The sequence below is a fragment of the Phacochoerus africanus genome, chromosome 1, assembly GCF_016906955.1.
Source record: "Phacochoerus africanus isolate WHEZ1 chromosome 1, ROS_Pafr_v1, whole genome shotgun sequence".
Classification (NCBI taxonomy): domain Eukaryota; kingdom Metazoa; phylum Chordata; class Mammalia; order Artiodactyla; family Suidae; genus Phacochoerus; species Phacochoerus africanus.
This window is the reverse complement of record NC_062544.1, coordinates 132,183,305-132,203,094: the sequence shown is the minus strand read 5'-3', so window position 1 is coordinate 132,203,094 and position 19,790 is coordinate 132,183,305. Positions and strand designations below refer to the sequence as shown.

The 19,790-nt window shown below is 35.7% G+C and overlaps 1 long non-coding RNA gene across 1 annotated transcript in view; it reads right to left on the bottom strand.

Annotated features, from left to right (window-relative positions):
* Nucleotides 1-18,554, bottom strand: part of LOC125112367 (uncharacterized) — an 83,773-nt gene extending 65,219 nt beyond the window's left edge. The window contains exon 1 of the long non-coding RNA XR_007131130.1: nucleotides 18,201-18,554. This is a non-coding gene — a long non-coding RNA (uncharacterized LOC125112367). The remainder of the gene's footprint in view (nucleotides 1-18,200) is intronic.
* Between the last annotated feature and the right edge of the window lie 1,236 nt (nucleotides 18,555-19,790).

The window sequence follows — 19,790 nt, the reverse complement described above, 5'->3', positions numbered from 1 at the left end:
TTAATGGAAGCATCTTTCTCCTGGTTTTCTCCCTTGTTATTATATTTCAAGCAACAGCTCCATCCTGCCAAGTCATCATACTATGCTGAATTTAGAACTCTTATGGGCACATGCTTTCAAGAGAAAGATTCCCTTACCATAATATTAGTAATTTCAGGCAGCTTATTTGAATGTCAGTGGAAATTTAGGGTGCCCCAACAATATATTGACTTCCAATAGTAGAAATGTGGTTCTAATATAAATGCTTGCAAATATTACTGTCGTCCTCTCTTGGGCTATATTTATTTCTGAAAAATGAAAATGATAGTTTTATTTTAGCAAGAGTAAGTACGGAAATCTTTAAAAGACATTGGGAAAACTTGTGCAATTGCTTCAGCATTGAATTTAACACTGAGTTTTTCTTGTGAACTCCCATATTCAAGTAGATAGGTAGCGTAGAACTCGGAGTTGAGTGAAAGCTTTTGAGCATTCACTGTATTGACGCCATTTATTTAGTAAGGTGTGGGGAATTGATGGTAGGTCTAGGAACGGCTGTTTTATGGACACATGGGACTCAGAAGAGAAGGTAACTCATGGAATGAAGGTAGAAATTCAGGAACTAAATGCAGAAAACATTTATTGCTGTGGAAAAGGAGAGAGGTGTAAAAGGGATTTTTCCACTCAGCATTTGCTTTATAGCTCAGCCCATACAGACATTTAATAATAATTGCAAAACTTGCAAAGGAGTAAATAGTCATAGGAGGGAAAAGTGTTTTATATTCTGATATGGATAGAAAGTTTTATTTTGCTCCAGAATAAGATGTCTTTTGAAATAGGCATATGCTTTTAAAAATAATTTGCTATTTAAAAAATAATTTTTTTTGAGCTCCCATCGTGGCTCACTGGTTAACAAATCTGACTAGGAACCATAAGGTTGTGGGTTCAATCCCTGGCCTTGCTCAGTGGGTTAAGGATCCGGTGTTGCTATGAGCTATGGTGTAGGTCAGACGCGGCTCAGATCTTACTTGCTGTGGTTATGGTGTAGGCTGGCAGCTGGAGCTCTGATTGGACCCTTAGCCTGGGAACCTCCAGGCTAAGGTCGTTTGTCTTTTTAGGGCGAGTGCAGCCCTAAAAAGACAAATGACAAAAATAAATAAATAATAAAAAATAATTTTCCTTTCATTAATAAAGCAAAGCTTTTTCATAGTAGGGAATATAGCAATATATATAAGAAGTAAAAATATATAAAAACCACTTATCAAACTATCTGCAGAGATAACCAGTATTAAGGACTTCACACTCCCTCTAAAATGTCTCAATGCATGTCTGTATTTTGTATGTCCACATTTATATAAAGCATGAACATAAACAGAAATATGCACAGTATTTTGTAATCTGCATTCTGTACATATGTTGAGAACATTCTTCCCAGTGATTATTTTTTTTTCTTTAAAACAATGTCTGTATGTACAGCAAGTAGGAAAAATTCAAATTTTGGACTTAATACTGGACCAGCCTTCTTCCAGACCAAGAAAGTGGCTGGAGATGTTGAAAAGACAGAAACGTGAAGAGGAAGAGATCTTATTATAGTGGATTTGCTATTACCTAAAGAAAGGAATGCTGGGAATAACCAGAAATACATTATTCACACACTGGATACTGGTGAAACTCCAGAGTTGATAATGGTAAGGTGTAACTACCAAATCTAAAAAGGAATATGACTCCTATTATTTCTACATCTCCTTGTCCAGAGATTTACCCAATAAGCATTCTTTTCCTTAATATATAGGAGATAGTAAAAGTACAAAGAGAAGTCAGGCTGCCCGGACTTGAATGCTGGGTCCTAAACTTCAGTGTGGTCTTGTGCAAAATGGGTATGACTAATAAGTTTCCGTGACACCAAATGAAGTAAAGGGCTTGAAACCGTGCCTGTTTCGATGCACATGTTCTATAAGTTTGGCTATTATTGTTATCGTTTGGTTCGACTCCAATAACTAACTACTCTCTTGATTACTTGAATTCCCCAAGAAAATTTTCCAAACAGAATTTCCTTCCTTAAGAATAGGAATTCCATCTTGCTTACCATTGTATGGCTGGTTCCTATCACAGCTAACTCATAGTGGAGTACAAAAATATACAAGCAAAACAAAACAAAAAGAAAAGGTCTCCTTGGACCTTACCTGTCCTGAAGGCTTTAATTCATCCTATGAGATACCTAATAAAATTTTCTGATTACATTTTAAGACTTTAGTTAGACAGTGTTTGTTTCTGTTGTTAGCATTTTGAGTGTATTAGTTCTTTACTGACTCAGACACCTCCAAAGCCAGAAGAGATCTTAGTGTTCACTGAGGATGAGTGCTTAGAGGGTAATTTGGTTAATTGGCCTGTTCACAGGCAATCTTTTCTTGTAATGACAATGTTTCCTTCAGTATACGACCTCAGTGGTGGGAATGTGAAAAATGAAAATTGAGGTAAGGAATCATTGCAATTAGGACTACAGATTCTGGACCTAGTACCAGGGTTCCAAGCCCTGCCTTACCCTGTACTAACTGTGTATTCTGCACTAAGTCATGGAAATTCTCAGTGCTCTATTTATCTCTAAAATTGGGGAAATAAAAATTCCAAACTCCTAGGGTATTGTAAGTATATTATGTGTTTAATGTTTCAGTTGCCAAAAATAAGAGGGTTGCCAAAGATAAGAATTCAGTAAATGCTAGGAATAATAAAATGGTTAAGAATAAGAAAAATAGGGAGTTCCTGTCGTGGCTCAGTGGTTAATGAATCCAACTGGGAACCATGAGGTTTTCGGTTTGATCCCTGGCCTTGCTCAGTGGGTTAAGGATCCGGCGTTGCTGTGAGCTGTGGTGTGGGTTGCAGATGCGGCTCAGATCCCGTGTTGCTATGGCTCTGGCATAGGCCTGGTTGCTACAGCTCCGATTAGACTCCTAGCCTGGGAACCTCCATATGCAGTGGGAGTGGCCCTAGAAAAGGCAAAAAAAAAAAAAAAAAGGACAAGAAAAATAGCCCAGAATCAACTCTGTGTCAAGTTGGTTCTATCAAGAACAAGGTCATTTTGCTACATACCTGAAACTTAAACAAAACTGTAACTCACCTATATGCCAATAAAATTAAATAAAAAGATAAATAAAACATGTTAAGACAAAAAAAAAAAAAACCAATGTTAGTGAAAATCAGTGAGGGCTCTTAGTAAGCAGGTGTGCTATAACACCAATACCTATCTGAGTGAGGGCTCTTAGTAAGCAGGTGTGCTATAACACCAATACCTATCTGAGTGAGGGCTCTTAGTAAGCAGGTGTGCTATAACACCAATACCTATCTGACACAATTCTCTGTAGTACCAATGTACTTTAACTGAGTCTTAGTTTTGGAGAAAACAAAATTAAATATAGTAGTCATTAAGCTAAATATGAGTGATTGACTTTTCCTATTTAGGGGCAGAGATTATATCACTGGGTTAAAATAATCCTGGATATATACATTTCTCATTTAAAATAAAAAATGTTAAAAAAAGGATGTGCAAATAGTACCAGTGAATACACACAAAAGGAAAGTAAAAATAGGAGTAGTAATATGTAGCAGACAGCAGAATTAAGGAATGAAAGCATTAAGTAAGATAAAGAGGAACATTTTGAAAGGTAAAGAGGGACAATTTATGATGCAGATTTAAATAAAACATTCACGTCTCCAAACAAGCTATAACAACTAACACTTAAAGCAAAAACCATTATTGAAGCGTGATCTTAATAATAAAATTATGGTGAGAATTTTCAATAGACCGGAAGGAATTAAACACATCTACTAAGTAAAAAATAAGACATAGAGGAGTTGACTAATCCTTTAATTTAGGAAATATACAGAGATATGTTCACCTTTTAGAGAATATATATTTTTTATGTCCATAAAATATTTATAAAAATTAATCATTAAAACAATATTTTTTTAACAAGTAGAACTGTATTTTTCAGGCTACCTTTTCACAAAAATCATAAACTAATTCCAATGAGATTCAATATAGACAAAAGACTATCAAAATAAGTTTATATTATTATATATTATATAATATTAATTAATATATAATATATTAATTAATATATTAATATAATGCATAATATTAATACAATACAATATTAATATTAATATGTTATACTGATATCATATTAATATATTATAATATATAAGTATATTATATATTCTAAAAATGAAATTAAATACAATCTAGAAAATACTAAGATGGAGACTATTTCATCCCCAATATAACAGTTCAGTGAAATCTATTACTAAGACAAGTTCTGACTTCAAAAGCCCACATTATTAGAGAAAGCAGATAAAAAAATAAAACAAAAATAAAACAAAAGTGAAAGAACAGGTAAACAAAAAGAAACTAAGATACCCTTAACATTAAGAAAAGAAAATTAAAATTAATATGAAGTGGAAAGAATATATAAAACTGAAAGCTGGTTCTGGGCAATGACTGGTAAAATTGATGGCCTTCTTGTAAATATGATGGGAGCAAAAAGAAAAAAATGTTAACAGGAGATAGGGATAGGAATAAAAGTGGGACAAATAACCCATAGATTCAGGAGAGAAAAAATAAATATGAAGGCAATTCTTCCTGAAACTTTACAGCAGGCAATTAGAAAACCTGGAGAAAATGAATGATTACCTGGCAAAACACATACTAACCAATTATGATCCCAAAGAAAAGGATAATCTGGGTAGACCATTTACCCCCAAAGACATTAGAAGGTAGTTAGGAATATGCCATGAAAGAGCTCCCAGTTCGGACATCCTCGAAGCTGAATTTAATTGGTCTTTGTGGAGATGTATAAACTTTTCAAAAAATATGAAATTTCTTCCCAAAGTCCTTTCTTGATACCAAGTTTGTGTGAATACCAAAACTTGGCAAAGACATTACAAAAGAAACAAAGCAAGACTACAGTATTAACTCACTTTTGAAGACAGAGGTAAAATCCTAAATAAAATGTTATAAATCCAGCCTGTATCCCAAAATAATGTTATATCCAATCTCTTGGGATAGAACATGATGGAAGATAGTAAGAGGAAAAGAATGTATATATATGCATGACTGGATCATTATGCTGTTCAGCAGAAAATGGCACAACGTTGTAAATCAACTACACTTTAATAAAAAAATTAATTGGCTTCTAAAAAAGTGCATGCGATCAAGCAAGTGACTTAGCATCAGCAAAGTCTATCAAATAGTCCCTCAAAAAATCAAAGGAGAAGAAAGGAACAAGACATGGACCATGAAAAGATATTTATTAAAAGAAGCATTTTTTTTCCCCCCTCGTTTTAGGGCTGCACTTGCAGCATATGGAAGTTTCCAGGCTAGGAATCGAATCAGAGCTACAGCTGCTGGCCTAGGCCATGGCCACAGCAACCCGGGATCCTAACCACATCTGTGACCTACACCACAGCTCATGGCAATGCCAGATCCTTAACCCAGTGAGCAAGGCCAGGGATCAAATCCGTGTTCTCTTGGATAACAGCTGCGTTCATTACCACTGAGCCACGATGCAAATTCCAAAGCAGTCATTTCTAATGAAAACTCCAAGACAAACAGGAATAGGAAGTTACTACTTAAATAAGACAAAGTATATTTGTAACTGAGCAGGGCCCCATGGGGCTCCTGAGCACAAAAACCTTTCTATATCCCCCATTTCTCGTTCTTAGAAAATCGGCTTCATTCAGCCTCCATGACCTTCCCTAAGTTCCTAGGTCAGACAGTTGCTGACCATGAGAGGAAATGGAGACAAGGGAATAACAGTCAAGAAACAATAATACAGCCTTGAGGCAGGATTCTGGTTCCCTCTAAAGTGATTCACAATAATATAGGCGTCTTATACACCTAAGAGAAAAGTTATATTCCTTATGCTTCTTTTAGAAATAAATACTTTAAAACTGAACAGCTTTGAGTCCTTCCTTGTCCTTCTCCCTGGCTTAATTGCACCCTAAACACAATCACCCATAAACTAAGGATTAGGCATCCTGAGCACAATTGCCTGTGGGTTAAAGATTATTAGCACATGGTATTTTTCAGGAAATTTCCTAGCTCTAATTTCTGATCAATATGCCTTTTTCGCAAGTACAGTTATTCTAGGCAATAACCCAGAAGACCGCCATTATGATCATGCAGAGATCTCCTCCCTTCTGCTTTGATGACTAAGATTCCGCCAAAGAAGGAAGAATGTATGTCTGCCCCAATCCTGAGTCCTATCTGTTTTTCTCCTTTTTACCATAAAACTCCCTACAATTCTTCCCAATTGAGGGCACAATGTTTACAGCATTAGCCTGCTGTGGCCTCCTTTGCCTCATTAAAGCAATAAAAGCTACTTTTTTCTTCTTTCCCCAAACCTCTTGTCTCTGCATTTCAATTCCACACCAGTAGACAAAAGTCAAATTTTGGCAACACAATTACCATAAAATAATATAAGTCTTATCTTAAAACCATTTCACCTTCAAGTTTTACTGTTTCATCTTCAACCTTTTTCATTGTATCTCTCCACTCCTTTCTCCCTTTTGTGAGCAAGCATTTATTGTGTGCCTAGTATATTTCAGGCACTGGGTCACAATTTGAAGAAATTAAATATATAATCCCCAAATAGAAAAACAAGTAGCCAATGAAAAAAACACAGAAAAAGTAACAGACTGGGGAGCAAGTTAAAAAATACTGATCAAGTTGAACTCAATTTCCCTCTTCTGAATCGGGCAAGAACTGAAATGTAGATATCAGCACATTACAAGCTAAGGCATTTTCTACAAATAGGGTCCATGATGTATTAACAATTAAATGACCTCTATTTTTCTCATACATTATAACACTCAGAAACAAAAACCAAAAGCTGTAACTGCCTATTACCAAAGGAAAGAGGATCATTCCATGGTATTTACAGAAGAGGATCATTTCTATAGCATTTTACAAAGTTTGCATTTAATGAGAGCACCCTGAAGTGACTGCAGGCAGGTGAAGGTGCTATTATGTTACAGGGAGAGCTGACAGACAGCTTCAGGAGCGTTTAGTTAACAAATCATTACTTAGTGTTTGTAAGACTCCTACCTGAACCCAAACAGAACGTGGAACTGTCTTAGAAGAACAAAGCCATCAATTGTAAAACAAACCTTGGTAAAGGCAGCTAGGATCAGCAGGGAGGGGAAATAAAGTAATTTATTCAAATTGTATATTTGAATAGGAAGAACTTTTTTTTTCTGAAAGTCATAAATTTGGAATCATTTAAAAAATATGAACGATAGGTCTTTGCTTGATTTTAAGGACAAAGAGTGCATTGGTTAAGTTGAAGGAGAGGAAAAATGAAAAATGAGAAGAGCAAAGAATATTAATAAACCACTTAACTAAGAAAAGGCCATGTGTACACTCTCTAGCTTTTGTCTAAAAGCATGTGGCTTTAGTTTTGCCACTGCAAAGACAAAGTTTTCATGCCATCCTGTCATTGCAATTTCTTAAATTTTACCCTCTTCAAGACTCTTCATCTTACGGTTGCCAAGGCCACACATAGGCAGGGGAGAGGGCAGGGCTGAACCAAATGCAGAACAGAGAAAAAAAAAAAGGTCAAAGCAGCAGAGGTAACTATTCTTTTTCGAAGACTACGCAAAGCACTGAAATTCTGATGCCTCATTCCTGTGACAAAAATTGTAATGAGAACAGGAAATGGTACCCCATGAATCCATTGTCCTGACAATGATTTAATGAGAATGGGAAATGGTGAGAGCATAACTAATTCGCATTATGAGCCTAAAGTTGTCATCTTGTGGTTCTGCTCAGATGCCTCGAAATGAAGGATGTCGGACATCAGCTGGGAGAGTGCGAAGAAACGCATGGAGATAGTGACTTGTGTGGCCCTAAAGTAATGGCAGAATGTGTTTCTTGATGGAGGGATATGGCCTGGGAGAGGCAGGAGGGGGATGCAAAGCCTGGGGTTTGTCTGCTGAATGACAAAACAGGAATCTATTTAAAGGTGGCATGCGTGCCAACTTGAAAGAAAAGACCAGCAGATAAACTAAAGGCTGTGATGGAAAACTGAGCTAGAAAATAACCCAAAGGTCAAATGAGATTGCACAAACATGTGAAATCTGGCTAATTTGGACATTTTGTCTTTTAACTTCTCTTGGAGATACTCAAGTTTGTTGAGATAATTGATTTTGTGGTTCTAATGCACCGTTTATTTTACTTTTCCTCCAATAGTAAACAGTTTTACCTCCAAAACTTCTCATTCAAATTGTGCACTTTATAAGCTAAGCTATCAAACATATCCCAAACCAGCTGCAAAAGCTCTGGAAAGAAATGGTCAGTGGGAGAAAGAACTTCATTCAACTGGAGATTAAGCTGGTGGAAACCAGCACATGGTATCAATATTATTTACAATGTAAATTCTACAGCTGACAGTAATTTATTTCTTGTTAACGAGTAAGTTTTAACCTATTTCTCTAAATAGCAATTCAGGTTCTAGACAGTTTGCAGTGCCAAATTATTCCAGAACTTCTAGACTCTGTTGAGCATGCCAAGGCAATGCTTATCGTCTGCTTACATTTTGGGAAACACGTTATCATACATGGAAATGGTTAAGAAATCAGCAGGAAAACTGAGAAATAAAACCTAATTATGCATTTTCAAGTCTGACTTGTTCCTCAAAGTCCTAGCTAGTCATTTAAAGTGGATCCTTAAAATTTCCACTGTAAGGTTGCCATAATATTTGGCATGCTCCTCAAAGGTAAATGCTTCTAAGAACAGAGAAAACAGTCATGAAGGCGATCAAACACTAAAAAACCTTTTGGAAAAGAAATTGTATTTTACTACTAATAATACCAAAGCAGCATAGTAAATCAGGTTCCATACTCATTCTATGATATAACAATAACAATCATAATGATAAAGGGTGGTGCTTTTCCATTCAGGTTTCTCTTAGCACCTTTTATTTAAATGCACAAGAGGATACTTTTGAAGATGAAAGGCAACTTTCATAAAAATGAAAATTACTGTGATCCTCTCACCACTAGTCAAAAACCTTTCAGACTAAGATAAATGACTCAAAGCCATTAGAAAAAAATTATTGCAAACTTATGTGTGCCTAAGCCCCCCTACTTTGCATTTTGATTCATATTTAAAATATTGATTCCATCAACTGGAGGAACAGTTAGTGTCAGCAAGAAGATGATGGAGAAAATGAAGTCAAAGGCGAACAATGTAAACAGTGGATTTATTTATTTACCCTTAGGTGAAGGTGCCATATTTCACTTATATTGAACACTTATTCAATTTATTTTATTAATTTAATCCTCTTAAAGTACTACTTCACACTCTGATGCAATTTCAGATCAAACAGATCACTGTGTACTTGTTGAATTCATGGCTAATGATACATGAATTTATAATCCAGGATGATTCATAATTGAGTGAGCTACCTTATTTTACTCCCCTATTACAGGAGAGGTTCACCATGAATGACTATAATGTTCAAGGAAGAAATGTGGAAGATATTCTCAAAAGTTGAACTATACTGTACGATAATAATGTCGAGTGAAAATGAAATATTTAATGTCCGTATTTAGGTTCTCCATCATGTATTATGTGGTCATGTGAGGGGTGTCAAATGCTGAGAAGAATTTCAATTTGACCTGACAAAAATGAAGTAAGCAACATGCAGTATTTCATCCATTATGTCCATTTTCACAGTGAAGGATTGGTTCCATAATACTTTTTATTCCATCCAATGTCAAGGTCTTAAAAACAAATTCTGAAAGCACTTAAGAGGTTCTTTTAACAGCTGTATTTAGTAACAAATGACAGATATCTATTAATGCAAGTACATCTTATATAAAATATTTTAATATGGATTTTAGGTGATGGTATATTCTTATTAACATCAGGTGTAAATTGACACATCACAGAAGCTCTTTTCAACGAAAGATCCATTTAGCCCCATCTTCAAATTATGGATTGATACAATATTCTACGCCATAATGGTTCCAAAAGCATTGTTAACACTATGTATTATTCATGTTTTCAGGTACCATTGTTTCAGTTCATAATAGAGTATCTCACAATTGTGAGTGAAGCCTGTAATGAACTGAAGAAAACTACCTAACTGTAGTATTTTCACAGGTCATCTCATTGGCCCTGGGGACATCTGGACCCTCTAAATGTATCTGTACTTGGCACTAGGCTCAAATGTGAGAAAATAAAAATTTTCAATCCTGAATGGTGTGTTTCTATCACATAAGCACAATGGACTGAAGATGATATTTTTAAAGGTGCAGATAATCATTTAGTATTATAGCTATTAAGGGGACTTCAAACTGTAAGTTAAACTGTTTGATTGAATTAAAATACATGTAGCTTAAATACAGGCCACAATATGTCCATCAAGAATAAAATTCTACTAAGTAGTTTTGAAATCTGAACATTGTAAACCTGCCGTCTCAAACTTTCCCATGCATACAATATCACCTGGGCATCTTGTTCCCATGCAGATTCTAATTCAGATAAGCTGTGCAGAGCCTCAGAGTCTGCACTTTTAACCAGCTGCCAGAAGACGCTGATCAGTGGACCAGCAATGTTGCAGATGATCACTGTGGACACACAAACAACTACTAACTGGTTTGGGATTTACCACTCTGTGGAAGTTACTTTTCTAGTACTAACTAGGATGTTATATTTGAGAGAAATAAGAAATTCATGCAAATGGTTAACATAACAAATGACTCCATCTTTGGCAGCCTCTTTTGGAGACTATCTACCTTATTTATTTGCTGGGATTAACACCCAATAACTATCAGTTTAAAGCAAATTCTGGTGTGAATTCTATTCTCTGATTGACTGAGTCCAGTGATAGGTAATTATCAAGACCTTATAATGCAGCAGTTCTAATTAGAAGAAAGTGTTTCCTACTTTAGCCAATGTATCTGCTATCCTATAATAAGAAATAATGCTTTTAGTTTTTGTGTTTTGGAACTGACCAAAAATAAATCTAATCCTTTCCTGTATGTCAGTATTACTAATATTTTATGATATGTGGTTATTTTATTTTCCCTTAAGTTTTAATTTTCAAATTATTTTCTTGGAATAGAGGACTGTCACTTGGATCAAAAATAAAAAAAGAACCAGAAGGTATTATAATAGATGCTGTGGGTACTGGGTTTTCTTCTCTGGGCCTAAACAGTGGTGGCTTTGCCTGAGGGCTCCCCACCTCCAAGCTGTCATCAATCACTGAGGTTTCCACCCACTGCTGGGGTCCCTCTGATGTGCAATTCACACTGTTGGCCAGAGATTGCCAGTGGGGAGGAGCTCCAGTTGCTCATGATGGTAATTTGCTTAATCTTTCATCTTCTATTGCTTCCTTCCCTTCCCTGCTTCCCTGCCTATGCTTCCTGGGATTCCCTCCCCCTAAAAAGCTACTTGGATGAAATTCCTCAACTCAAGATCAGCTTCTGGGGAAACCAAATCAAGTCAGGAATCATGTCCAAAGTCTCCCTCTAGAGGAAGTTATCCTGTCTCTGCCTAGTTCTTGCCCCCAATAGGTAAGGTATGTTCTTAGTTTCCTCCCAAGTTTTAATTCTGGGAATCTCCAAGCAAATGCAGATGCATAGTCCTTTCTTTTTAAATAAAATATACCAAATATGGGGTGAGAGAGAGTGGGATGGACTGGGATTTTGAGTTTAGTAGATGCAAATTATTACATTTAGAATGGATGGGCATTAGGGTTCAATCTTTTGGGATGATATGAGAAAAACAATGTATATATGTGTATATATATGTGTGTGTGTGTGTGTGTGTGTCACTTTGCTATAAAGCAGAAACCGGCACAACATTGTAAATCAACTATACTTTAATAAAAATTATTATACTAAATAACCTACACTATTCTGTGCCTTTTTTTTCATTTAATGTATTTCAGACATCTTTCATTATCAGTGTACAGAGAGCCTACTCACTCCTTTGTCTGGCTGCATGGTATTCCCACGTGTGTAAATGACCTGGGGAGTCCAAATCCTTTTGACATTTTTTCCTCCAGATGATATACCTCTATTTTATTTGATCATTCATTGAATGACAGAGTTCAATCATTTAATAACCACTTCTGTCCACAAGTCAATTTACTGATGTCACGAACAAAATTTTATACATTATACTGAACACTTCTCTTACAACATATTGTCTTTAGCATAGGAAAAGTGGGTCTATTCCTCTTGCCTGAGACAAAAACAAAGTCTAGGTCAGCTTGCTCACATTGTTACAGGATAGGCTGATATGGAACTTGTAAAGGGGTAGAGCTCTTGAGGCTTCCTTGCATGGAATTTCTCATTCTGCATTCATAGGATTGATTCTTTTAAACACAGGTTTGGAAGCTTTACTTTTTAAGTATATTATATGCCCATTGCTTCAGCTCTTTGTCCAAGCCCATATTCACAACACAATCATTAGTGCCTATTTACTGAATGTTTAATATGTGCCAAGCCTTGCCATTTGCACTTTATATCTATCATTATTTGTCACATTATTAATTATCTTACAAGTCAATAATTATCCCCATTTACAGATGAGGAAATGTATGTTCAGAGAAGGAAAGTCATTTGCCAGAGTCAAATAACTAGTAAGGGGTAAAGCTCAAGACTAATAAGTTTTAGTTTTCATTTTATTGTCCAAAGAACAAACCATCCTTCCCAACTTTGAAACAAGTGCACAGAACAATTGCTGTCTTCAGTGAAGTGTTTGATAAAAATTACAAATTATGAGATGTCTAGGGATTGGGTCATGAATAGAGTTCTCTAGAGAACACTTTCCAAATTATATTAGCCAAAATTTTACAGAGAAACAGAACAATATGCACACAGTTCTCTTGTGACATATGATATCATTGAGCATACATATATAAGAAGATATTTGTTATAGGAATTGGCTCACACAGTGATGGAAGGTGGTAAGTCATGCCATCTTCCATCTACAAGCTGGAGAACGAGGAAAGCCAGTAGTGTAACCCCCAGTCTAAGGCTGAAGTCCCAGAGTTCAACGTCTCTAGAACCTTGCCTGCAGTGTCGGAGGGCAGGAGAAGATGAATGTCTCAGCTCAGGAATCAAGGGAGGAAATTCAACCTTCCTCTGCCTTTTTGTTCGTTAGGGACTTCAAGGGATTGGTTGATGCCCACCCTCACTGGGTATGGTCACACCTTCTTTATCCAGCCTGCTGATTCCAACACCAATCTTTTCCAGAAATCCCCTCACAGACACACCCAGAAATAATGTATTACCAGCCATCTGAGCATCCCTTAGCCTAGGTGATGTGTAAAATGAGCCATTATACCTGTATAGCACTGATTAATAATCAATATGCTTTGGATTTTGTCTTTCAAAAGTTAATACACCTCTACTGCTTCTACTATTTTTTAAAACAATAGGCAATTTTATTTTTATAATACAATCACATTAGAAATAAAAATAGAAAGCAAATATTGATAGTTTTGGCATAAGAGGATATTACTATACCCTTTCACCATTGCCCTGAAGAATATCATGGTTGTTAGATATTTTAAAACAGTAACATAGCAACAACAAAATCCAAAACCCTTTCATATAATAACTTTTATCCTTCTTCAGGGAAAGAAAGGGAATTTGATTGGTATGATTTGTCATTATAACTTCTAGTGGGTTATTTAAAAAAAAAAAAAAAAAAAGCTTTGCTTTCCAAGCCTCCCAATCTGCCACTTAAAGAATGTCTTGCCCAATTTTAGTAGAAGTCAAGGCAACCTCATTAGGTTGAATCTTCTAGGTTCTCAATTTTTCCACACTTTGGAAAATTGTAATTTTTCTACACTTTGGAGAATTTACTCCTTTCTAACACTTCTTTCATCCTCTAGAATTCATTGTAGATGACCAGGAAACGTTCTAGTAAGATAATTGAAAGTGGTACCCTGGACAAAATCCACATTAGCCTTAGGACAACCTACTTTAAAGAGTCTCATACAGTCTGTTTACTCCCTCTTCTGGGCTTCCTGCTTCTTCCTTCCACTTCACTTTGATTATTTCTGGTGGAGGAAGTAGAAGCAGAACTAGCTAGCATTCAGTACTTTCCTTTCTCTCTGTCAGTAGTTACTGATACACAATCAGCCTCATCTCTTCCCAGTGCTTCCTTTTCCTCCCAACAATCCACAAAAACCTTCTTTTTAAAAAATTATTTTCAGAGCATTTTGAGAGCAGCAGATCATTTTAGATGGTGGTCTTTCATGTATTGCTTTTCTAGTCCACATCACCATTTCTTCAAGACCCCCTTTTTTTTTCAGTTACTAACTCATTGCGGGTCATTCTTTTTTTTTTTTTGTCTTTTTGCTATTTCTCTTTTTTTGCTATTTCTTGGGCCGCTCCTGCGGTATATGGAGGTTCCCAGGCTAGGGGTCCAATCGGAGCTGTAGCCAGCGGCCTACGCCAGAGCCACAGCAATGCGGGATCCGAGCCGCGTCTGCAACCTACACCACAGCTCAGGGCAACGCCGGATCGTTAACCCACTGAACAAGGGCAGGGACCGAACCCACAACCTCATCGTTCCTAGTCGGATTCGTTTACCACTGCGCCACGATGGGAACTCCCTTGCGGGTCATTCTTTACAGACCCATTACTTCTATTTAATATCTTGTAAGAATTTAATTTATAGGAGCCTTCCATTATTGGAGTCACCTTTTTTTTCACAGTCACTGGCCATGGAATTTTATGCATCATTTCCAGCAAACTTAGACCTCACTGTGGTCTAGGCTCATGGTTTTGAAAATGCCCCCTTAGAATTTTGTGAGGATATCAGTCACTTACCCCAAGGAAAGCAGGCCGATATCTAGCAAGCACATAGTTTCAATATCTAGAATTGTGTGAACTAGTTTTATGAGAACTTGAAAAAGCTAAATCAAAGTAGGGCAACATGAAAGTATTATTAAAATTTCACTTTATGTAAAAATATTGAAATGATAGGAATCCTCCAAAAATTTAAAATTTTATCAGAGGTTGCAGTTAATGGGAGGTCGTCTTGGTAAACTAGGTTTACGATATTTCCACAAAAGATCATTCATCCTCTTTGATGCTACCATTTGAAACAAAGTGGGGTTTATGTGCATCTTTGGTGACTATTGTGCTGGTTTTCAACATTCTAATATTCACTATTTTATACAAATATTTGACCTATCTTATAATAATCCATATCTTTAATTAATCACCTATCTTTTAAATTGAACTATAGTTGATTTACTGTGTTAGTTTGATATGTACAGAAATCATTCAGTTACTTATATATATATGCATGTGTGCACACTAATACACTAAATATACACACTAACTAATAAAACTGTTGGAGACCCAAAAGGAGGATGTGGTCCTGCTAACTGCTGGAGAGCGCAGGAAAGCTGAGTCTGATTATCTCCAGGCATCTGTGCTATTGATGCTAAATGATGTCTCTTTTCTTTGACATATTTAGTTCATATTTGAAATTGACTGTTAATTTCACAAAATGGAGCTACTATGCATGAGTTTTTATATGAATAAATGTCTTACAGCAATTTATTAAAAAGAAAAAACACAAAAAACCCACAAGCCTCAATCTCAAACAGGCCTGTGAGAACTGGAAAGGGAAAGAGAACTTTCCTAAATGTGTGTGTGCCTCCCATCTGTTTGTGTAAGTGTGTGTGTATAATTTTTTTGTTCAGATTCTTTTCCATTTTAGATAATAAAATATTGAATATAGTTACCTGTGCTGTACAGAAAATCCTTGTTTTCTACATATAGTGCTAACTATCTATTAACCTCATCCCCATCCCCCTACACTTATCCTTTGGTAACATAGACATTATATATGACTTTAAGTCTGCTTCTGTTTTGTAAGTTCATTTGTATCCTATCACTTTTTATATTTTACAAATAAGTGATCTAATACTTGTCTTTCTCTGTCTGGCTTATTTCACTTAGTATGGTAATCTCTAGGTCCATCCATGAAGCTGCAAATGGCTTTATTTCATTTTTTTCATGGCTAAGTATTATTCCATTGTACACACTGCCAGATCTTCTTTATCTGTTCATCTGTTGATGGACACTTAGTTTGCTTCCATGTTGTAGCTATTGTAAACGGTGCTGCTATGAACAATGGGGTGCAATAAGCCACCTATTTTATGTACACATCTTTATTTAAAAAATCTCTGAAGCATCTGTCTTTTCATCCATTCCCCTGAATCCTTGGTCTTGAGACCTCCTCACCTCCGGGGTTCTCCATCCTTTGTCCTACACTCTGTCCCAGCTATATACCAGCAAGCAGCCTTTCATGTATTTTTTTTAACATGACAGTTCCTGCTTCGAATGATATTTGAATAATGATCTTGTGACTAATGATATTTGAAGACCAATTGCATTGTATCTATGTCTACCTAAACCGAGTATTCCATTCCCGGGCTAGTTTAAAGTATAATGAGACAATGGAAATATGTGCTTTGACAAGATAGTTGAACAAATTTTCTTCATCTATCAACTGGCAAAAATGTCCAAGAAGATAAACATGAAGATAAAGCTATCTAAAGGCCAAATAGAATTTCCAATACTTCCATTCTTTAGGAAGGTAGGTGGCTAAGCAACTTCTTGCTCTGTTAACCTGGCGTTAAGAACAAAGTCCTCAACTCACATCAGAGACAGAAGCTGTGCTGACTAGATAAATAGGAGTCCAGCTCTCAACTCTTTCCTAGAACCAGAATCCTTCTTCCTTTAATAACGTCTCTCAATAAATTTTTTGTAAGGCCACAGAAAAAAATTAAATCTACAAAGATAAATGGACAGATATATAGTCTTATGAGATGTTCCACACGTTACTATCAGTCTAATAGATCAGTTGTTTAAAAATAAGGAAAAAAAGGACTAAAATGAAATATAATAATTTTGAATTAAAAACCAAGGCTCATATGATATGTAAAACCATCCTTTTTTAAGCAAGAAGGAACTCTATTCAAAAGCATATAGAAAACAGACTGGAAAATATTATGTACATTCTCTAAACAATAATAGAATCTTGGAACATGATGAAGTAAAATTAATATTAAAAATCAAGAAACATTGTAAAAAGTAGATATTACATAGCAATCTCTTCCCTAACACCCAAAACTACTGGTATAAAACAAAATCAAATACATAATTACATACTATTTTGGAGATAAAAGTGAGACTTATTTACAGCATTTTGTGAGATTCCACCAAATATAAGCAGAGGGACATAATTTTAAGTGACATTTGACATTTACATTTTGCATTTTAAAATAGGCAATAGACCAGATTTACTTTGCTAGATGTAGTTTGCCTAATCCTGTTCTAAGAGATGGCATTGTTAAGGGGCATATGAAAATTTTAACAGGCGCTTACTCTCCCTGAGGGAAAAAAAAAATGTGCAGGTGATGAGAGAGCTGAACTCTTGTGTCAACCCTGTTACACCATCTTTGTCACCCAATCTTGAACGTACATAATGATAATGTATTGCCTTCTTGCCAGACAAACCCAGCACCATTTCCCAGTGGGCCTTGACAAGCCCTCAGAATCCTTCTCAACCCAGTTCTCTAGACAGACACAAACAATCAGAATTGACAGAACACATAAAACCTATTCGCCGTCCCTGATCTTTTATATTCTTTGAGTGTATTATCCAGAATTTGATCCAGTATTTTGTGTAACAGAATGGAGAAGAACCATGCCCTTGCTTGACAAGTTGTTGCAGCCTAAGATCACAAACATATTTGCAACCTCATTATGCCATGGACACATACTCAGCTAACAATCAACTGAAACCGTGACATCTTCTCCATACCAGCTCCTATTAAGCAACACTTTGAATGACTTGCCTGCTATATTCATTATATAATCTCCCAACATCTCATTTAAATCAAATTACCTGCATTTGGATCTTTATGCCAGTTCAACATGATTAAAGCAATGGTTTCAAGTGGAATTCCTTCAACATACTATTTGAAAACATCTCCTTGATAACCAAAATAAACAGTTTTAAATTATTCTCCCCACTAGGTGTCCTAATCTTTGGGGTAATATTTATGTTCACACTGTACATAGTATCTACACATTTTCTTGAGCACAGAAAGTTTTTTCAAAACCATATCATTGTTTTACTAAATGAAGAAATAAAGATAACTTTAAGATTGTTCCCATACCTTTGAGCCTCAAGCACTGACTCTAGATGGAAAAAGCTTTAGGCAAGTAGTGTATTCCAGGAATTTCTTATTTTCCAATTAAATCTCTTGGTTGAGCAATAGAATACCTGTCATCATGAAAGATAAAAAGAATGTACACACAATTTAGTTTCTTAGTGCTGAACAATAAAAACTGTGACTTTCTACTATAATACAGCTATAAGACATTAAATACTATCATGAGAAAGCTTTGAAATGTTACAGGTGTTATACCAACATAAGGAATCATTTTTGTATGTAGGTACCTTGTTGCCTTAAGGTGGACAGTGTTATTACATCAATGCATTTCTAGAAAGGAGGAGAATAGCATTCAAGACTAGCAGTTGTAAAATATGAGACGATGATCAATAATTTTATTTTTCCAAGATATAATTATTTTCCTTTTGGGCCATGTTTTCTTTGCAGAAAATATAGCAATCCATTTGGTAAACTCAAATTTCTTGGGATAACGGAATGATTTCAATTTGGAAGTCTTACATGGATGTGTTCTTAAACAAAGAACAGCAAACCTTTACTAAGTCCAGAAAATAAATATTTTAGGCTTGGTGGGCAAGAAGCTATGTCTTCAACTCTTTGAACAATTATTTTCCCTGAGATATTCAAGGTCATTTTACATTTGAATATGCACAAATCAGACTTGGCTTATAGACCATATACAAACAGGTGGTGGGCCAGATATGGTTATTATTTGGTAAGACCTGCTCTAGGGTATTGACCATTGAACAAAAATAAGATCACACTTGCCTGGCCATCCATCAAAATCTGAAACTAGTAATTTCCACTGTGTGTGTGACAAGATGGATAACACAGTTCAAAAATCACCTCCACTCTAACCAAAGAAATTACATGTATCAAGTTTCAAATTCTTTCAGTCGAAAAACTTAGAACATGAAAGAATTCTATTCTTTATCTTAATGATAAACACATATTTATTGCCATTTGCCAGGCTGAGCAACACAAAAAACATATAACAAAACCAATACCATGAACCTAACCAGACGTCAATCCCCTTCCACTGAAAACCATAGCATTTATAGACAATAACCTCCTACTCTAAAGATACACGTTATGTTTCATAAAGGAATACATAAAAGGCTTAAATGTAGCTTTTCACAGAACCACGACTAGAACATGAAATTCTTCAAGTTTTTCAAATCTAAGTTTCTCCTCCCACATGAATAATTCAAATATAAATACCTTCCAGGGCTTTGTAATAAATAATTATACAGCCAAAAGCTGAATACCCACACAGCTCTTGAGTCTGATAATGAACTGTCAAGTCAACGTCCACCAATGTCAAGGAAGAGTAAGTAAAATTGTATTTTAAGTGAGAAAATGCAAAGAATCACAACAAGCTCCCAGGTCAAAAATCTTTATTTCTTCTTTTTCAAAAAAGAATTAAACTCATATATAACCACACAGAGAAAATTCTATACATCCTCAGGGATTATAATGTGTCACGGAATCGAACTGCAGTGGTGGTTTGTCATATTTGTGCCTATGTATTTTGAATATTCCTCCTATGCTAGAAAAACTTATCATCTGAGGAGT